Below are 21,973 nucleotides of genomic sequence, written 5' to 3'. Positions count from 1 at the left end.
TGTGAGCCTGTGGTGTATTTGCAGGATCAGGTTCACTCAAAGGCGGGATGCAGCCATGATTTTGCAGGCATTTACGGCCATTGAGGCAGGACAGTCTCCCCAGGCGTGGCTGGCAGTCATGCAAAAATGATCGTCACGTTCAGGCTGCAAGGCGAAGCACTGCACTCCGGGTCAGCTTCTAGCGGCCTGAGAAGAGCATGTCTGATTGCATGTGGGTTGATACCCCAGGCCCCACCTTTGAGAAAAAGGTATCGGATGGGTCTGGTACTCTTTGGGTGGATGACACCTAAGTGAGGATCAGTACAATGTCCCTGTTTCCAGCATCAGATATCAGACCTCTACTCTTGCCTGTTTCATTTAAAAACTAAAAGGGGGAACTGTGGAAAGCCGCTTGAGCCACGCCCCAAGATGGCGCTGGTTTCCGCCATCCCGAGAGCGAGCGGTCTTGTAAACAAAGCCCTTATTTGGCTAAGCTTGCTGCCCTTGGTTGCTTCCACATTTGGTGACCTATCTGCTTTCGCCATGTGGCCCATTTGGATTGGCTAAGCTTGGGAGTGCTTAACAGCCGAGGGTGTTGCCCTTGGTGCTGAAGTTTAACGGCTGAGGGTGTTGCCCTTGGTGCTGAAGACTGTTGAAGGTTCCTGAATAAACTGCTAAAAGAAGAGCTCGTGGGTTGCTTCTTTCTTGCTGGTCAAGGCGGATACGATAATCATCCACAAACCCTCACACTCAGCATAAAGGCTTTCCCACTTCTCTTGAGCCTGGGCCTTATAGGTAACAGCTTTGTCTTGAGCGACCTTAACATGGTCGTGCCCACGTCAAAACACATTATCCAGGACTTTACTCCCTCAAGGCTTCCTTCACCATTCCCTACAGTGAATGGTGGCTGAGCATCCTTAATTTCACGGACACAGTGCCATGATCTAATTTTAAGGAGATGATGTGCTGTTAGCGATATTTATGGAAGGGTAATGATCACTGTAGGAAGCCAAATGTGAATGAGACACGAGGAGATGAAAACTAGACGCTGCTCCCTGATTCACAGAGAAAGTGGGGAAACACAAGGGGGAGCTGGAAGAGGTTCAGCTGGGTATCTCAATGGTGGATACCCAGCAAGACATACATGTGGAGAGATTGCTGGAGGAGGATGCTGGGAAAGAAGACCTAGGTTATGGATGGCATGCTGTTTCCAGGGATGTAAGTAGAGAAACCGGGCTGGACCAGGGTTCAGATGGATGCTGCCACCATTAGGCTTGTAGATGCTACATGATCAGGCAGCTTATTGCCCCTACCATCGTGCCTTCTAGGATGGTTGCCACGTCTTTTCCAGCAAGATTGACTGCATCCATCTGGAACTGTGGGCCAAAATAAACTATTTCTCTCTTAAGTAGCTTCATTAAGCTGCAGTGTTTTATCCAATGAGAAAGGTAGCCAAGACAGTGTATGAAGGCATCAATCAACTGTTAAGTTCTACCTAAATGTGACTGAATGGGCAAGATGGTCCAACGGGTGGAGGCACTTGCCACAAAGCCCAGTGACCTGAGTTCCATCCCTGGATCCAGGTGGTAGGAAGAGAACATCAATACTCAGGGAACAGAGAGTGAGCAGGATGTTCAGTTCTCAGCCGACCTTCTTTCTGTGAAGCTGCTCTGCCTCTTAAAGTTCCCACGATCTTTCCAAACAGTGCGCCAGGTGAGGACCAAGTTGTAAACATGTGAACCCATGGGGGATACAGTGCACCAGGTGAGGACCATGTTGTAAACATGTGAGCCCATGGGGGATACTGCACATTCAAGCCAGAAAAAAATCCCTTCCCAGGATTTGCCCACAGGACCTCTCCTCTGTTTTATTGTATATCCCACAGGAGGATGGGCAGGGCAATTAGAACATCCTACTTTTCTGGAGGAGGAAGCCCATGTGTCAGAGTCACCTCCACAAAAGGTAGACACATGTTCAAATTTACACAGAACTGAGTATGTACTGAGTGCGTCTCTATCACCACATGTGTCTCTACTGAACCACATGTGCTCACACAGCCCCCAAGAGGTGTGCAGCATGCCACCACTCCAAGACAAGTGTGTGTGTGTGTGTGTGTGTGTGTGTGTGTGCATCATAGTGGCTTATAGGCTGTGCTCCAGGTAGTCCAAGAACTCTGTCTCCTGATGAAAAGGCCAAGGATCCCATAGTTGTTCATTCCACACGACTGGATGTCTCAGCAGTTCCTGTCTGGTGCTGGAGTCCCAGGGAGGTCCTAGAGAGCTGCCAGTAAGGCTATGTTGAAATCCCTAAGAAGAACGTTCTAATGTGAGTAAAGAGTGCCTCAGCACTAGGATAAATGAGCTTGCCAGTAAGAGTGAAGGCAAACAGGCAAAAAGCAAAGGCTTCCTTCTTCCACGTGGGCTGCCACCAGAAGGTGTGTCCCAGATTTAGGATAGGTTTTCCCACCTCAAATGACCAGGCCCCTGGTATCAGCAGCTGCAACAGTCACGGCAGGGTGGTTACTCCAGCTTCAATGGCCTTAGAGTCCCCTAAGAGACCAGAGCTCTGGATCCAGGGGCCTTAGAGGTCAGTGTGGAACTGCTGTCCTGACTTCTGAGGTCCCAGTGATCACTGTGGGACTGAGAGTTATACTCTACTGGTTCCAGAAGTCACATTGGCCTGGGGTTCTGACCCCCCGCCCCTCACCTCCCAGTGGCATCACATAATCCAAACCATGACCAGAGGTTTGGCTTTATCTGGTCTCCTTGGTGTTTAGTGTGCAGCTCAACTCTTGACTGAGTTGGAATATTCTTGGACTATTCTCAGGGACTCTATGGAAGCCAGCTCCCTCCATCAGAGCTTATGGCAGAATTCCGTGCAGCTATCCCCCTGAGGCAGGGGTAGAGAAAACACAGCACCTGGGTAGAGTCAAGACAGTGAAGTTAAAACTGAAAGATGAATTCAATCCACCAGATGCACAGCAAAGAAAGAACAGGACACAGCCGCTGGCGAGCATGCCTACCCAGCCAGCTGCCCTGTACTGGGATCCAGAATCACAGAGACAGATGATATGCGAGGGAGGCTGGACAGATGTGTTGGTGGATGGATGTGTGAACAGTGGGCGGGTGTTAATTTGGAGTCCTGGTGTTTAAATAAGTTAATGATCTTAAAGAAGACTCAAGCAAACAGATGCGCAAACCAAGAAACTCTATCCAAGACCTTGATAAAGCAGTCTCCAAAGTGAGTGGGGCACTGAATAGAAAGTAGAAATGTAAGCTGGGCGGTGGTGGTGCACATCTTTAATCCCTGCACTTGGAGGCAGATGCAGGCAGATTTCTGAGTTCGAGGCCAGCCTGGTCTACAGAGTGAGTTCCAGGACAGCCAGGGCTACACAGAGAAACCCTGTCTCAACAAAACAAAACAAAAACAACAACAAAAAACAACAAAAAAAGAAAGTAGAAATGTTGAGGGAAAATTCAGCCAGGAGATTAAAATATTGAAAAAGAACAACCCAGAAATAGTCAAAATGAAAAATTGCCACTCAAGTGAAATCTACACTGGAAAGCACATCAAGAGACAAGTGTATGCAGAGGAATGAATCTCATTGGGGAAGAACAAAGTGAAGATGATAATGCAAAAGGCAGAAATAAAGGGAGAAATTAGTGAGTGTGTGAACAATATTTCCAAGGTTAGGATACATTCAAGAGGCAAAACTTGAGAGAGGATCCAGGTGTAGGAAGAGTAGAGGTAAAATCAAGAGAAATAGACAGACTGTTAAGTGAAATAACTGGTAAAGCCCTGAACCTGGCGAATGGAGTAGGCAACTTAATGCAAGAGGCATTTAGAACCCTGCACAGACAGACCAAGGGAGAAACCCTCCATGACACGTTGTAGTCATGATGTGGAAGCACAAAGTAAAGTTGGGCTTAATCTCAGTACTCGGGAGGCAGAGATGACTGGATCTCTGTGGGTTCAAGGACAGCCTGGTCTACACAGTGAATTCCAGGACCCCCAGAGCTACATGGTGAAAGTCTGTCTTGGAATAAACAAACAACAAAATAAACAATGCTAGAAGCAGTACAAGGAAAACAACTCATACACAAAGACAGGAATATCGTTGTCTCCCCCGATTTTTCCAACCAGAAAAGCCAGAAAAGCATGCAGTGAAACGTTTCAGGGTGAGAATGTGCCCTCTGGCTGTGCCAAGGCCCACACTCCCTCTCACTACCTGACTCTCCCCATGCCGACCACCTTTGGCTCTGTAGCATTGACCTAGCCTGTGCTTTCAGTCCTCCAACCTTAAGGAACAAAGATCCAGGACTCACTCCTCGCAGTCTCTTTCATTTACCCACCGAGCTCAGGCCGATGTGGAGCATTGAGCACAGCAACCCCACCCCTTTCCATTCTAATTACTCCCGTACAGAAGCAAACTTCTCCAGCCCTCTCAGCCTCGATGGCATGTCTTCTTAGACAGGACAGCAGTCACATAGCCACAGCCATGGCTTCAGGGCACTCTCTCCCCATCTGTGCTACTCAGGAAGCACAGTCTCTAGTCTTCCAGCCATTTCCAGAGTGTCCTCACATGCACGTGCCAGAACTTACTCATCACCAAGCATGCCAAGCCCTCACTGCAGAGAAGATGATAGACACTGGTACACTCACTCCCCACGGACACTTCATCTCCAGATAGCTCAGCATCAGTCCATGTCTTACTAGCCATGCCACTACCACCATAGCAACAAGAGAAAGCTATGCCACCATACCACACCACACCACCACACCACACCACCACACCACACCACTACACCACACTACCACATCACAACACACCACCATACCACACCATACCACCACACTATACCACCACACCACACCACATCACCACACCACACCACATCACCATACCACACCACCATATCACACCACATCACTATACCACACCACCATACCACACCACACCACCACACCATACCACATCACCATACCACACCACCATACCACACCATACCACACTACACCACACCACCACACCACACCACACCACATCACCACACCACACCACCATACCACACCACATCACCATACCACACCACCATACCACACCACACCATATCACCACACCACATCACCATACCACACCACCATACCACCACACCACACCATCACACCACCACACTACACCACCTACCACACCACACCACCATACCACCACACCACCATACCACCATACTACATCACCATACCACACCACACCACCACACCATACCACCACACCACATCACCATACCACACCACACCACACCACACTACCACACCACCATACCACACCACACCACATCACCATACCATACCACCACACCACCACACCACCACACTACACCACATCCATACCACCACACCACACCACCTACCACACCACACCACCATACCACCACACCACCATACCACCACACCACCATACCACCATACCACATCACCATACCATACCAGATCACCATACCACACCACACCATACCACCACCCTACACCACACCACACCACACCACCATACCACATCACCATACCACACCACACCACACTACCACACCACCACACCACACCACACCACATCACCATACCACACCACCACACCACCACACTACACCACATCCACACCACCATACCACACCACCTACCACACCACACCACCATACCTCCACACCACTACACTACCATACCACCACACCACCCACCGACCACACCACCCACCACACCACCACAGGGGAAGAACCACCATGTTGGGATTCCCTATGACACTCGGAGCTCTAGGATTTGCCTCCAAGGTCCAGCCTTCACTGTGTGCCTTCTCTCCCACTCACCACCGTGTCTGTTGTGCCCCATGTTGGGCCAATCTGTTAACATTCTCTAGAGGATATGTGAACAAAAGCCTATTCACCCCAGACCGGGTAGAAATGACAGACCAAAGCATGACTCTGCCAAAGCCCAGCCTGGCAAACTCATGAGCTTCCTATACTTTCTTGTGAAATTCTGTGGTTAAGGTCGAAGCCTACCATTGACTGGATCGCCTTCTAGGGCTCAGCATGGATTGGGGGATTCCCTTCATTAGTGGGGCTTCTCCTTCTATGCCTGACCTTATCTGAGGAATTCTAAGCCCCCACATACACCTCTACCTGCAGAATGTCCTGTGGCCTCAATTAGATTACAGGATCGATCTCCTTTTCTCCTGATAAAGCCTGTTCAGCTGCACCTGAGATCCTGAAATGCTTCCCCATGCTAAGAGGCATTTTGGTGCCCTAAGCCCCCAGCCAATGACCTCTGCCCATCCTGGACATTCCTACCCTCGGTCCTCCAAAACTTTATAAGCCCCAAATCACATTAAGTTGGTTCATCTCTTGACAGTTGGTCCTGGTGTGGTCATTTACCGTCTGTACTCACAGGACTTCTTCCCCCTGTAGGCAGCCGCTTGGATGATAAGATCCAAGATGGCACCTGTTACCGATACACTGTAGCAGTAAACCAGTTCCACTGCTCATGTGTCAACCCCTCCCGAACTGGCTCATGCAAATTAGGTGTCTCCCAGCGGGTGCATGCTAATGAGGCAATTGCAGAGAACCAATCCAGGAGGACTTGAGAGCTCAAGCTTGGGTATATAAGGAGCTCTCTCTAGACAGTCAGGGCCCCACTCCACAGAAGCAAGAGCAGCCACGCCACTCCACAGAAGCAAGCAAACCTGCAGCACCTAGGAAGAAGAAGAAGCAGCAACACCAAGAAGAGCCGTGACATCTAGAAGAGCTGTAACACTTAAGAACCTAGGAGAGCTGTGACCCCTAGGAACCAGAAAAGGCTGTAAACCAGAAAAGAAATTTCCTGAGTAAACCGTTGAGAGAAGAAGTCTCGATGTTCTGTCACCATTGCTGCTGGACAGCAAGGAGCGCAGAACACCCCCCAACACGCACTCCCGCTAGTCATCTCTGCTCCCACTGCCCTTATGGACAATATCCACCAACGATCCATGAGAGGGTGGAGACCCACATTCTCCTACACGAGTAGGAGGTCACTCACAGAACTGGCCACCTTCCCCAACAGCATCACACAAAGTCCTACCCTATCATGGATAATGACCTCATGGGAGCTGCACCTTGCTGTCCCTCACAGCTGACCTTTCATTTTTCTGTGTAAACTGATATCTCCCAAGATTTCTTGCACCTGCAAGGTAGGCCTGGAGGATATAACAGCTTGAAGCCCAGGTGAGGGACTCCCCGCTTCCTCCTCTCATCTACCAGGAAATGTCAGTAGCTCTATTACATTTACAATAGACACGGCTGTTGCTATAATGCTTTGATCATTAGTAGCCAAGGCTATTGGGCCAAGCTAATTTTTGCCTCAAAATGACATCATGTAGCTGGGCGGTGGTGGCACACACCTTTAATCCCAGCACTTGGGAGGCAGAGGCAGGTGGATCTCTGAGTTCAAGGCCAGCCTGGTCTACCGAGTGAGTTCCAGGACAGCCAGGGCTATACAGAGAAACCATATCTCGAAAAAACAAAACAAAACAACAACAAAATGACACCATGTTACATCTGGATGAGAAAGTGCCACACCACAGATGGAGTAGAAAATGGGTGAGTGAACGAACGAGTGGGTAAGTAGATGAATGTACGGCTTGTGCGTGGATACATGGAAAGAAGGATGGGTGGACGTCCAAGAACTGAGGAGGGCTGACTGGCTGTCAGCTGGCTAGAGACACTGACAGATAAGCAGGGGAATGGTTGTATTGGCAGGAGAATGAATGTACAGAACGGTGTGTGTGTGGATGGGCAAACTGGGCCAGACTCTCCAAGCAAGTTCTGAACTGGCCGTGAACTCACCTGCTGAGCATGGCTGCCATGGAGCAGAGCGGCCTGCCTGGGAGTTTGTAGTCCAGAGATTCTATATAGTCACAGGTAGGAAGGGAAGTCGCTGTCACTTGAACGCTTCATCTGGCTAAGGTAATGTAGGAGACAGAAGGAAGGCCCAGAAGTGACCCAGTTCTCTGTCCCAACTATAGACCTTGCCCTGAGTCCCATTCAGAACCCTGCCCATGGCCCCCTTCACACGGTGAGTCCTGTCGCTGTGGTGAGCTGGTGGTCTAGCTCGCTGGCTGAAGTGTCATTCCAGAACTGATCCGCGGTCTTCATCTTCCTCTGATGTGCTCAAGGGCATAGGGCCCCACGGTGGAGCACACCAGGCTGGGAACTGTAGCTCTTGACAGTCCACCACCCCATCTATCTCCCCCACCCCTGCCCCCTTGTCTAACTAGGATGCCACAGAATCCAGCCAAAACTGTTAACTTCTGATGGGCAGAAGAGGGAGAGAGGCCCTTAAGAAGTGTCCACAAGGCCCAAGACCAGAGACTCAAAGGTAGTTTAAGAGCACCAGACTGTATACTCAACAGACCCTCAAGGAGGTCTTTCTTGCTCTTGGATGGCTTCCCCCCAGCGAGGTCAGGGAGAGGAAAGACCCTCTAAGTTTAGATGATGACCTGCAGAGGGCGCACACTGGACAGGTTTGGTTCATCGCTCAGTTACCTCAGAGCCTCAATGCTCTATCTGTAAAATGGGGGCAATAACAATGTATAGCGTACGGTTGTTCAGAGAACTGCCCAGTGAAACAGCTGAAAGGCATCTGTGAGACAGCCTCCATGAGAGTAATGGGAAAAATAATCAGAAGACAGCTGGGGCGGAGCTGACTGCAGAGGCTTGGCAGGTTGCGGAGGCGTGGCTGGCTGTGGAGGCGTGGCTGGCTGTAGGAGTGTGGCGGACTTCTGGGGCGTGGCTAACTGCAGAGGCGTGGCTGGTTGCGGGGGCGTGGCTGGGTGTGGGATGTGGTTAGCGCGAGGGCGTGGCTAACTGCATCTAAACAGTTCAGGTACTTGGTCTCCAGTGTGTCGACCCCAAACAATGGATAAACCCGTCCGTGGAAGGTACTAGAAATTAGGAGGTGGACCTAGTTGGAGTGAGTCCCTGGGGATGCGTCCTTGGAAGCGATATCTTGTCCCCCGTCCTTTGCCCTCGCTTGCCCCTCCCTATTTCCCAGCTGCTAAGGAAGATGGAGCATCTCTGCTCCTATCCTTGGGTAGTAGGCACTGAAACAGTTCCCTCACATCTTGAGCCACGGCTTACTCCTTCAACTTGATCTCAAGTATTTTGTCATAGTGTTGGAAAGCTAACAGAGATGCCAGAGACACAAAGAGGATTAATGATTCTCCAGTTGTCGCCTGAAATAATCCATAAGAAATCACGTAATCACTTTCAAACCTAAATGCATGATCAGAAGTGGAAAAACTCCTTTGTTTAAGAGCCTGCAATCCAAGAATGGCCAGTGGGTGGTGCCAGAGTACACCCAGTCTTCGGCCTGGAGACGGCTGTCAGCTGCAAGACAAAGCACAGTTTTTGTTGGACATTCTCATTTATAGGCACTCAGTGGCCAATGGAGTCAGGTTGTTCTGCTTTGGAAACTCTTGAACATTCTTCCATAAGTCTTGGATCTTTTACCTCAGTTGTCAATTTGACATGAACCTACAATCACCTGGAAAGAGGAAATGACACCTGAAGAATGACCGTATCTGTGAGTCATTTTCTTCTTTCCTTTTCTTTTCTTTTTTCTTTTCTTTTCTTTTCTTTCATTTCCTTCCCTTTTCTTTCTTTTCCTTTCTTTCCATCCTTCCTTTCTTCTATCCTTCCTTCCTTCCTTCCTTTTTCCTTCCTTCCTTCTGTCTAGTTTTCTGAGACAGGATATCTCTGTGTAGCCTTGACTGTCCTGGAACTCACTCTGTAGAGCAGGCTGGCCTCAAACTCACAGCATCCAATTCACAGTTCATAGAGCCTGCCTCTGCCTCCTGAGTGCTGGGATTAAAGGCATGCATCACCATGCCCTGGCAAGTCATTTTCTTAATTTGATAGAAGGCCAGCTAACTGTGTGTCTTGGTGATTATCACACCAAGAGAGTAGCAAATTAAAACAGAAATCCACTGGACCAACATGCAAAGTAAAAGCATCCACTCTCTAGGAAATTATGGACAAGAGCCCTGCTAACTGAGTCAACAGTTGGAAAAATAATACTGAGTATAAAGATGTTGACAAACTCACTGGCCTTCAACTAAGAGATATAGCTGCACCTCTGCCTTTGTGTCTCTTCCTCTGTGCCTCTGTGTCTCTCTTCCTCTCTGCCTTTGCCTCTGTCTCTGCCTCTGCCTCTCTTTCTGCCAGGACTAAAGATGTGTGCCACCATGCCTGGCTAAATACTTCTCACCCTTTGATATTGTGTCTTGGTCTACAGATCCTCCAGAGGTTCCTGTCACTGTTAGAAGTCAGCTCGTGAATGTGACCAACAGGCTCCCTCGGCCTGTTCACTTTTTCATCTTTTCTTCTGTCCTGGGATTTTGAGTTATGGACTATGCAGCTCACATTTTTAGAACAGAAAATATTTGTTAAGAGTCTATCTCCAGAACCTGGCACAGTGCATGGACATATTGGAAATGCCCCAGTAGATGTGCTCAAGAATGGGTAATTGCTAAGAGAACCAATGCCACATCCTCACCACCCAGCCTGGGCATTTCTAACCATTGCACTGGGCAAGACCCTGGAAACCTACCCCCTGAAGGTGTTATCTGCAGCACCTAGGAGTTCAGCCTGCTAGAAGCCACCCAGAGACCAGCACAGGGAAGCAGTGGGGAAGCCTAACTGTTCCTCAGGATTGCTCAGCCTCATTATTCAGTAATGGGAACGCCTAAGGAGAAGGCTCTGGAGGGAGACCTTTTTAGTCAGCGAGGTCCCAGGGACCTTAGCTGCGAGGGTGAGAGCTTTCTGAGGAGACTCATGAAAGTGCGAAGGAGGCCAAGGGTCGAGGTAGAGGCAAATTATATGCAGGTGGTTGCTCTTCCTTCACTGTTTGAAAAAGTCACCTTCTGAGTGGTAGTCAGGACCTAACTGGGGTTCGCACTGTTCCCCAGGTGGACTGGAAGGGAGGCGTGTCTGAATGTATCGGAACTCAAGAGCCCATTATCCATGTCAATCGGTCTCAGAGGACCAGAAACAACCTATCCCTGCTTCCTGAAATTCCCTCGGGTCTGGCAAAGTCCAGGAGGTAAAGCCAGGGACTCAATCCAATGAGCCCAGCAGCCCCTTCCCACACCTTCAGGATCCTGCCCATGGGGGTTCTGGGCAAGATGGACACATAAGCAAGTTGAGATAATGTTGGGTGAGTGGTAGAGTCTGACATGAGCTCAGGACAAGCTTCTTCCTTTTTGCACTATGATTCTGGGGTCACACGTGGCAATCTCAAGGGAGACCAGACCGTCTTATCTCTTCAGTTCTATGTAACCCCAAGAATAAGTTTATCGAATACATAGTGAACCAAAGGAAAAGATACAAAACAGGGAGTGGACAGAATGCTCAAAACACCCAGGGGGAGCCAATTTGTGAAGTCGAGGCATCAACTGGCATTCCTGATTGAACTTTATCTCGTGACTGGGCTTCCTGTGGCAGGGCTTCCACCTCTCTCTTCCACCGCAGGTATTTTTCTATCATGGGATAAACAGTAGTGGCCTCTGTTGGACATAGTCTGCCTTCTTGCTGTTCTGAAGGACACAGTGTGTTTTTTTGGAGGCTGTTCTGCTGTCTCTGCTGACAGAGGTCCTTCCTGTCACGGAGTTAGGGAGGTCAGTGACACAGACAGGGCCCAGACAAAGGACTTTGGAAGGCAATTTGAGGCAGACATGCTTGAGTCTGAAATGGGGGCATCTCCTTGACTTCCAAAGCCAGCTCTTCTGTGAGTTCAAACAATGCTCGACAATTCACCGATATCATAGACGGCATTGACCTAGCAGTGCCCTGTAACCCAGAAGGGTTAAAATCGGAAAGAGGGAGAGTCAGCTATCCACCCCCACTTGGCATATGCAAGGGAAGCTGTCAGCAGGTTCCCAGGATCGAATCCTGTCCTACCAGATTCCTCTCATGGGTCGTCAAGACCCCAAATCTTAGTTGCACATCTCCTGTGCAGAGTTCCCAGGTGATGCTACCAACACAATTCAAGGATTTGATGTTTGCTGTAGCAAAGGTGGGAAAACCATCTTTAAATGCAGAGCAATGGCAATAGCCATACAGCCAGCACTCCTAGTGCCAGAGGCACAGACCTCTTACTAGTAGGCTATTGGACTATGCAGATGACAAGCACATTCTCCAAATACATCCCTCTTTTCTTCCAGGTTTAATACTCAGTCGTGGAAGCTCTTTGGGAAGGGGCTGACTGCTGTTGACACTGTCTTCTGCTGGTCCCTTACTAGAGACTACTATTTGCCTGAGAGTCTTCTTTCTCATCTTGGAGTTGAGGTGCTCCATGAAGCCCCTTTTTAGGCTCACACCCACAAACAGTAAGTCAATACTGACTGATATTTCTCTACCTGCACCAGTTAGGATCAGTGGCCCTCCCAGCCCCTGGCTTCTTCTTTGGGACTCTCTCTGATTCACAACTCTCTCCAGGTCTGTCCAGTCAGAGGTCTTTAACAAGATACTTTGAGCAGCTGCAAACCTTCTGATGAGGGAGAGAAGCCAAAGCAAGCCCTGTGCAGCCTCGCTTCCTCATCTCCATTGGCTCATTACAGCTCCAACTCCAGTCAGACCACCCTGATGTTCCACTGTGACAGACATACTTCGCAGTAGGCGAGCTAGGGAAGCTAGCCATAGAGAAACTGTGTCGGAAACACCACAGGTGCCCCAAGCAGAGAAGGTGTTCTTAATTGTCAGTGGAATGTTGTTCTTTGGGACCTTTGAGATGGAGCAAGCATGGCCAAGGATAAGATTTTAATTTGAGTTTGATTAATTGGACATACAATTGCTTAATGAAGCACATTAATTACTAAAGCACATTCATGCAATGGCCACACTAGATAGCCCAGACTTCTAGAGTCTAAAGATGAGGAAGACAGAACTCTCTGCTCTGGGGCTTGCCTTGTAGAAGAACTGACTACTGAATAGGGTCACACATCAATGGGTGTTTCCTGGGTGCATGTACTCTGTGAAGTCCTGGGGTGTTGAAATAAAATCAACATCTGAGCCGGGCAGTGATGGCGCACGCCTATAATCCCAGCACTTGGGAGGCAGAGGCAGGCGGATTTCTGAGTTCAAGGCCAGCCTGGACTACAGAGTGAGTTCCAGGACAGCCAGGCTACATAGAGAAACCCTGTCTCGAAAAACCAAAAAAAAAAAAAAGTCAACATCTAGGTCCAGAGAAAGGCAAGCAGGAAATAGACATAGGGGATAGGAAGACCCCTGCAAGCACGCTATCATCACATTCAGGCAGAGGGAGATGGAGGGCCAGGTCACTGGGATCCCACCCTCCTGTTCCCTGTCCCCGTGTTGGAGTTGGGCAGGTATATGCACAGGTGTGACCTAGTACATTGGACAGGGCGAGGACAGAACTTTCACACGCTCGAGGGAGATCACAGTTGAGGAGAACATTTATGAGAAACTTGAGAGGACAAGCTACATGAGGCAGAGAACCGTAATGGGAACCTGAAGAGGGCACAGATCCTGCACTAACTGGAGTATCTAGGACAGGATCCCTCCATCTGTGAACAAAGCATAGAGTTTGGGACCAACAGTCTTAACACATGCCAGAGATGCTGTCAAGGTGGCTAGACAGGAACAGCAAGGACCACTGGGAGCGTGAGGTGTGTCTGGCACTGGAGTCCATGAGTCCTGTCTTCTCTGTGGTCAACAATGTCCTTCAACTGTGCTAATGCAGTAGTTATCTTGTGGCCGTCGGTTTAAATGTGGTTCTGGGCAGAATGTTAACCATGGTTAACAGTTGCTACATTAGGGATGGTTTGCAAGGGACTTCCAAGAGCAGGTGAACAGAATTCTGTGTCTGGAGAGTGTGGGCTCTGCCCTTTAGTGGCCCCTTGTTGTGTGTGTTTCATGTGTGAGCTGCACTGTAGGAGTTAGTCACTTGAAGTGGAAACATAAGGGTTCTTTGGAAGTCAGTTGGATGGTGTTTTGTTGGAGCAAACATGTGAAGGAACATTTAGCTGAAGCAGACATAGGTGAAAGGATGTTCTGCTCAAGCAAGCATGTGAAAGGATACATGATGAAGGATTCTTTGCTAACAACATGTGTGTATTGGGCTGCCTCCAATTAGTGTAGTTGAACTGTATTTGTCAGGACTCCACAGAGAGAAATGTACCAAAAACTCTTCTGGTGGTGTGCTGCAGTTTCTTGCCACTTACAGATGATCGGGCTGGTTGGCAGAGTGATGTCAGCTGAGACAGGGACACATGCTAAGTTAAGGCATGTGCTGAGCCAAGACCCATGGAGGACATGTGATGTCTGGAAAGTATAGACAGAGCGTGAGGGGCAGTGATGGAGACAGAGCTAGACTTGCTTAGAGAGCTAGCTGTGCAACACGTGTGGGTCTCACCCGCTTGGCTTCTCTGTTCTTTGCTTCACTCTTCCTGGTGTTCCTCCTGTTCCCTCCGGCTGACTTGTGTCGAGTGCTGAGGCCTGGTTGTCTCTGCTAGGTTGTGTCACCAATATTGCTAACCCTACCGACTGTGCTACTGGTGTCTCCATGAAATGTTTGTGAGTGGATCAAGCTGCCGCTGCTAACCTGTGAACTGAACTGCCCATTTCCAGACAACACAGACGAGAGTTGCCCCCAAAGAACCTTTCTAAACAGGCCTGTGTTCCACATATCCTTTCTTTCCCATTACCTGTGTGGTGAGCTAAAGGGGAAGTTAAAGTGTTTAAGAGCCATCATTAAAAATAAGGTTTGGAAAAATTAAAAGTTTTAGTCACTGCTCAGCGATTTCCAATATAAGACTCTGGAGAGCCTTAACTTACTGGAGACCCTTTGGTGAATAATGTAGAGTAAGGAATTGATGCAAAAGCAAGAGGAATTTTATTGTTCCAGCATGCTGGCCTGGCCCTCCACACAAACGAGAGAGAACGACCCTGCACAGCCCATTTGGCAAGTTTTTATACAGTTTTCAGAGCTGCAGCCACTAGGCACAATGTGATTGGCAGAACAGTGTGGCTTTTAAACCGAATCGGTCTTTAGGGAATGAGGTGGCAAGGACATCCCTTGTCTGTAGGTGGCCAATGGCTGTGGATGTGTCAACATGCTCTGGGCCTCTCCTACCCAACCCATGGGTGGCCTATGGTCATTCCCCCTCCCTGTGGTCTGAGGAATGTAATTAAGCCCCTCCCTTCCAGAGGAGAGGGGATGCCTATGTCCTCTATGACTTCTCTCTTCCAGGAGAGAAGGGGTCTGGTGGAATTTTCCAAAGCTCCTGAGCTGACCTCTTTACCAATGCTTACGACTTCCATCATGTGCTGACCCTATGATTCAACAGAACCTGAGTTTTGACAAAATACTTGCAGATATTCTGCATTTTTTTTTTTTTTTTGCAGTGAATGGAGTGGCTACATTCTGATAAGTTGTAGATACAAAATGGATTTCATCTCTCTGCCTAGTCGCAGCACCATACTCTGCAGTACTAGTATGTCTCCTTCGTGATTGTAAGATTGGCTGGGAGCTACAATTCACAGTTCTTCCGAATTTCAAGAGGTTCAAGCCACACAATGGAAACGTTAAAACTAAAACTTCAAAGTATAGTTTCCACAATGTGTGTGGCTTTCCACATCATAATGTAAACAAACACACAAACATCTCTAAGCCTGCCTGGTGTAGGTTTGGGGTCTTGCTGAGGCAGGGGATGGAGGGACCGTCTCTGAACTTCTGAACATAACATACACGTTCTAGCACACCCACATAAATGGATCTGTGTTTACACATATGTGTGTACATGTGTGTGTGCATCTCCTGCAGGTCTTTGAGCAAATGGGTGTAGGCACCAGAGAGCTGGGGATAGGAGGACTATGTGAATTACTGGAACTTTCTCTAGTGTTAGCAATGATGTTGCCATATTCTGAAATCTAACAACTACAATGGCTGTTTCTGGAGATACCACTGTGCTTCCTCTTGTACGTGTGACATCTCATAAGTCGGGGACATGCTCATCTGTATATATTTATATTTCTGAACAATATGATACATGTTTTCCCTCTGCTACTTTTGATTAAGAGATGGTTGTTTTCATGTTTCTAAGAAGCTGCTCACATATTGTTCCTCCCTGTCATCGGGAACTAAAACGCTCAGGGCATTCCAATTTCCCTTTAGAAATTTCTTTAGAAAGAATTCACTCTTGGCACCTCTAAAGAATTCTACGCAGAGCGTCTTTGTTCTCGACGTGCTGTATGGAGCTGTTCTACAGCTGACCAGGAGAGGGCGCTAAACTCCTTGGCTTCCCCAGAGCTGTTGAGCGTCACAGCCAATGAGAACCTGCACGTTTGACTTTTCCACCTAATCTGTTCATGCGGTCGGGGTGACTTCGTTTTTACTAATGTACAAACGCAGGGTTCTTTCACTTTAAGAGAAACACGGGATGTATCTATTTTTACTTTTCTCTCAAGTCTGTTGCTAAGGAAAGGAAAATGACTCCATTCCCTATCTCAGTTAGAACAAATGGCTATCTGTGGCGCCCGCGGGTAGCCTGCCAAAGCGCATGTTGGCTTCAGGCTCACTCAGAGCCTCAAGTATGTGTGGCTCCTCTCATTGCTTATCACCCCGCCCCCCACCCTCAACTTCGCCAGCTCCCGGGCTTCTCGTTCCCTTCTAACCCAGTTATTTCGGCTGTGCTCTCTCCCTGTCTTCCTGTCTTGGCCCCTTCCCTCTGTCCCTCTCTTGGTCTCTCTTGCCCACTCTCTCTTTCTCTCTTGCCATAGCTTGGTCCAATCTGCTGACCAGTTTCAGTCTACTACTTTCGCGCTCTGCTCTGGACTCTTCCAGAGGCCTCTGGCTGCTCTCTCCCTCATTTCTACAATAAAAACCTTCCCCTCAACCATATCTTGGAGCAGTTATCCTCGGTTTATATACTCACTATAGTTGATAAATGAACGGGAAGATAGTCCAATACTTACCCTGCCTTTACTATTCAAATAGTCCCTCAAAGTGGTCAAGTTATCAGTAAAGTGGAGGCTTTTGAGGTGTTTGTTGTGTTTTCATTGAGACTGGGTAGGTCTAGGATTCCTGCCTCGTTCTCAGAGCTGGGGTGCAGCATGTTCTCAGTATGGAGGCAGTTCTTTATTTTTTTTTCTTTGTGTGTTTATGGTATGTGTGTGTATTATGTGTGTATCTACGTGTGTGTGCACACGCTCATTTGTACGAGTGAGTGTGGGCATGCGCGTGCCACTGGATGCCTGTGGAGGTCAGAGGTCAACGTCAGGGGTTAGCCTTTCATCTTGTTTGAGACAAGATCTCTTGCTTGCTTGCTGCCTCCGATGCCAGGCTAGCTGGCCTGAGAACTTCCTAGACTCCCCTGCCTGGAGCTCCCAGCTCCTGCAGGAGCTCTGGCATTACAGATGTTTGCTACTTGCACCCTTTTACATGGGCTCTGGGGATTTGAATTCAGGTTCCCATGCTTTATAGAAAAGGCTTTAGCCAGTGAGCCATCATCCCAGCCCTAGGAGGTTCTTTATAGCACTTTCTCTAGTTAATAAGTGAAAGAAGAATGAAGAAAGTGCTTGGTGAAAGAATGGTAAAATGAATGTATATCCTTTCTCCACTACATGATGAGCAAAGGGGTGGGACAGTGAACATCCATCAAAAAGAAGCTTCCACCAGGCAGTGGTGGTGCACGCCTTTAATCTTCCACCTAGGCCTCTCCCCTAGCTCACACTGCAACACAAGTTATGACTACCCTGGCTTTTTAGACTCTTTTATTCTAAGGGCCACACTGTAAGACCCCTGGGAGCTCCTGAGATCCCCTCCCTCTCCCAGGGTCTCAGGATCCTTCTCAGGTGGGAATGTTTGAGTCCCTGGCAACACATCCAAGCTCATTTGTATTGCCCGCCCCCGCCCCCTTCAGCTCAGCCAGAGACTGGCAGCCTGCCCTTAAAGGCGGCCACCTGCGGGGCTAAAACAATGGCCCTCTACAGACTTTGAAGAGGAGCTGCCTGGAATTCACACTGAGTTGTGAACACTCCTACCTGCCTGGGGACTTTTAGTTGCTGGAGACTCTGGCGTCCAATGTCTGCTGCAGTGTTTATGTTATGCATATATCTTGTACCTGGAGATTCGGTTTCAGTTTTCCCTCTGCCTATATATTCTCAAAATAATTTGGTTCTGTTTTCAGTTGAATTTGGAACACAGATCACAGTTCTTAGAACCCCACAGCCCTGCTTTTCATGACTGCCACGAGTCCTCTTGGTTCCTGAGTCTGTGTAGTACCGCGTAGTGAGTAGGTCCTGACCCTCTGGGAACCCGCCCTCTCCACCAGCTCTCCTGCTCAGAAGTTCCCCACATTCCTTCCTGCAGTTGTCTCCTTCAAGCTCTCCTTCTCCAGGCCACTCTTGGTTACAGGACACAGTCACTTGTTTCAACTATCAGACTGCAGAGGAGGGTAATGTGACAGAGGAGAACGATGGACAGAAAGAACAATGGAGAGACAGATGTACAGAGACAGAGAGCGTGGCCAGTCACAGATGTGAAAGAACTTCTGAGCGGCTTCTCCCCAGTCTCAGGGAATCACAGAGACCCCAGCATCTAATGAGAGCTAACAGTAGACAAGGACTCATTGTCTTGCATTCATCGCTCAGTCCCTCGCTCACCTGACTCTCAGCTCCTAGAGAGTTTATCACACACAGATGATCCACCCAGCTGGGAATTTGTAAGAGTCTTGCTAAAAAAAATAAAATAAAGTGAGAGCTTCGAGGCAGGTGCTGACTATAATTAGGAAAACAGCCGTCTGCCCACTGGAGGGAGGTAACAACCGCAGAGTGGCCAGGAAACGGATGCCCGATGAGGGGGTGGGAGGAGATGGCTGTAGAGCTCAGCATCAGTGCAGACAGAAGGATACAACCCAGGAACAGGAAGTCCTCCAGTATAAACAGCTTGAGTGAAGGCTTGGAGGCCACCAGGCAAACCAGGCACCTGATCAATGGCAGTTAGCTGAATACGGCAGAGATGGACCATCCAGGTGAAAGGGACAAGAAGCAGGACTTTCCGCCCAGGATCTGGCCAGTGTCCAAAGGCTGGATGGTGGAGAACCTGACTTCTGTCCCTTCAGTCTGGGCTCTTTTCATACACCATATGCAGTTATGCGGGTCTCAGTGGAGATAAGCCACAGCTGTAAAATACATGTTGGATTTCAAAGGCAGAGCAGCAAAGAAAAACCAATGCTCATACATGCCTGTAATAATGATTATTAAAATGGTTATACTGAAGATATGTTGTGTTATATAAAATACATCATTAGAAATCATTTCACCTGCTTCTTTTTACTCTTCTGAAACTATTTTTAGAGATGAAAAGTCCCTCTTTGCTGCCCAGACCAAAAACTCCTGACTCAATCAATCCTCCTGCCTCAAGCTAACAAATAGCTGAGACTATAGATTCATGCCAACATGTCTAGTCACCTCTTTAAAAAAAAAATGTAACCACTGGTCCAATGGTTATCAACCTTCCTAAAGCTGCAATCCTTTAATACGGTTCCTCATGCTGTGTTGACCCCAGCCATAAAATTATTTCATTGCTACTTCATAAGTTGAATTTTGCTACTGTTATGAATCATAATGTAAATATCTGGTATGCAGGATATCTGATATGTGATCCCAAGGGGGCTGTGATCCATAGATTGAAAATCTCTGCACTAGTGGGTGTGAAGGGATGGCTCGGTGGGTAAACAGCACTGCCCACTCCTCCAGAGTACCCAGGTTCAATTCCCAGCACACACTTGGTGGCTCATAACCATCTGTCACTGGAGTCCCAGGGAATCTGAGGCCCTCTTCTGGCCTTCGGGGGTACCAGGCATGAATGTGGTTGGTGCCTGGACATACCTGTAGGCAAAACACTCATGAACTAAGCGAATAATTACATTTTTTTATGTAGCCACTAGAAAATGGAAGCTACAGATGTGGCCAGCCCACATGCTTAGAACAAAGGAAGCAGGCAGAGGTGGAGTGAAGGCAAGTCTAGGTGAAGGCATGTGATAGATGAAAGTCAGGACAAGCAGGGTGAGAGGCAGGAGGTCCAGTGGTGGCTGGGTGAGAAAACTGACAGAGAGGAAGAACAGACCACACCCGTGACGGCTGAGCTTATATTCAGGATTTCACATAGATTAGTCAGAGTTAGGCAGTCAAGACGGCTCAGCTCAGTGGGAACAGTGTTTACTGCCAAGTCTCTGGGCCCGAGTTCCATCCCTCAGGCTCATATGGTGAAGAAGAGAAATGTCGTCTGACCTATACAGGCCGCACTGGGACCACTGTCTTGTAAATAAGAACCCTGGGTCAGCTGGGCAGTGGTGGCACACACCTTTAATCCTGGTGTTTGGGAGGCAGAGGCGGGCAGATTTCTGAGTTTGAGGCCAGCCTGGTCTACAGAGTGAGTTCCAGGACAGCCAGGACTACACAGAGAAACCCTGTATGAAAAACCAAAAACCAAAAAAAAAAAGAGTCCTGGGTCAGAGGAAGCAAGAATGACAGTGACATGTGTCCTCCTCTCAGGAGGGGACCCCTATCATTTAGCAGTGGTAGATAGATGTTCTCAATGAAGATTGAAGCCACAAAGGACACCATTTTTGCCTGGCACCTCCCTTAGGTAAAGCACATCCATGCAGAACAGATGCCTCACATACAGGCTCTCTCGGGGCACATTCTGGACTGCACCCCTAGATTTCCAGGCACCAAGCTGTGGTCAGGACTCTGTAATCTCGTCCACCCCTAGTGTGGCCTTAGTGGACCACATGTCTCATATTTCAAGGTCTGTCCTCAGGCTGTGGCTCGAAGACATCAGTCAAGAAAAGCTGTGAAGACCCTTGATGCGACCCCAAGCAGGGATCGCTGGAACCCAGGCAGGAGCTGTGGCACTCCTCCCAAGCAAGGTTAGCCTTTTGTGGTGAGGACCACATCCTGCCCTGCCTGGCCTCTCTTTTAAGTTAGCTTTAATAACAGCCTCACAGGTCACTCGCCCATCGTCTACGGCTGCTTCTTTGCTCTAAAGACAGAACTGGGTGTTTCAACAGAGTCAGGACGGTCCACAAAGCCAAGGCTGGTAGCATCCAGCCTTTGAGAAAATGCTGGCTGGCCCATTACTCCCCTGCACAGAAAGTATGTGCATCTTGCTTACCCTGGGACCTTCACTGTTATCTGGAGCCATCTGGGGCTGTCACCACTCACACTGGGGAGCATGTGCTGTGTACTACATCAGATAGCAGAGGCCACACCCACAATGCATATGACAAAGGTCTGTCCATCCCAAAACATCACTAGTAACAATGAGGGGAACCTGCTCTACACCTGTCACTTGGCACCTGCTCTCCCCCAAAGCAGAGGCCCAGTGATGGTGTTTGCTGGGCTCCTTTACTCTGTGACTGTGGAGATGACAGCAGGAGACCCTGTCCTTTGCAAGAAGGTCCCCTCCGAGATGATTTTGTCATCCTTTTGTCATCCATTTGCCCCATGATCATAACAATAGGGCTCAGACAAATGCTCTGCCTCAGAGATGGGTACCTGGCCAAACTGAGCATGACCCTTGACCTAGGCAGTTCTTAAACTGATTCTGAGATCACAAACTAGCCAAACCAAACTCAGTAAAAAACAGCTTTAATTCTACAATCCAGCCTCCAATGGGGCTCATAGCAACACTGCAATACAAGGAAAAGCTGGAGAGCTCCATCTTCTTGGCTCCGCGAGGCCCCGTGTTCTACCCCTCCTTTCCACACCAGACTAGCAGAGCAAAGCAAACTCACTTCAGGGTGTGAGCCTCTGTCTCCAGAGCCTAAGATCCAGATTCGGTACGCTACTTTTGTCCTTCCCACTCCCTCTCCATCCTCCTCTCCTTTTCCTGGCTCCGGAGCCCCACGGCGCAGTAATACACAGCCTCATCCTCAGGCTGCAGTTCA

The 21,973-nt window shown here is 48.7% G+C and overlaps 1 long non-coding RNA gene across 2 annotated transcripts; it reads left to right on the top strand.

Annotated features, from left to right (window-relative positions):
- Positions 1–8,838: 8,838 nt before the first annotated feature.
- Positions 8,839–19,298, top strand: LOC116085678. 2 transcript variants are annotated; one of them, XR_004116689.1, is made up of 3 exons: positions 8,839–8,941; positions 12,224–12,388; positions 18,209–19,298. It is a non-coding gene; the product is annotated as an uncharacterized LOC116085678 (long non-coding RNA). The 2 variants fall into 2 exon arrangements; XR_004116688.1 differs by having other exon boundaries at positions 8,865–9,585; positions 10,297–12,388.
- Positions 19,299–21,973: the final 2,675 nt, after the last annotated feature.

Source organism: Mastomys coucha, unplaced genomic scaffold (assembly GCF_008632895.1).
Source record: "Mastomys coucha isolate ucsf_1 unplaced genomic scaffold, UCSF_Mcou_1 pScaffold12, whole genome shotgun sequence".
NCBI classification, from domain to species: Eukaryota; Metazoa; Chordata; class Mammalia; order Rodentia; family Muridae; genus Mastomys; species Mastomys coucha.
This window is presented reverse-complemented; position numbering and strand designations above follow the sequence as displayed.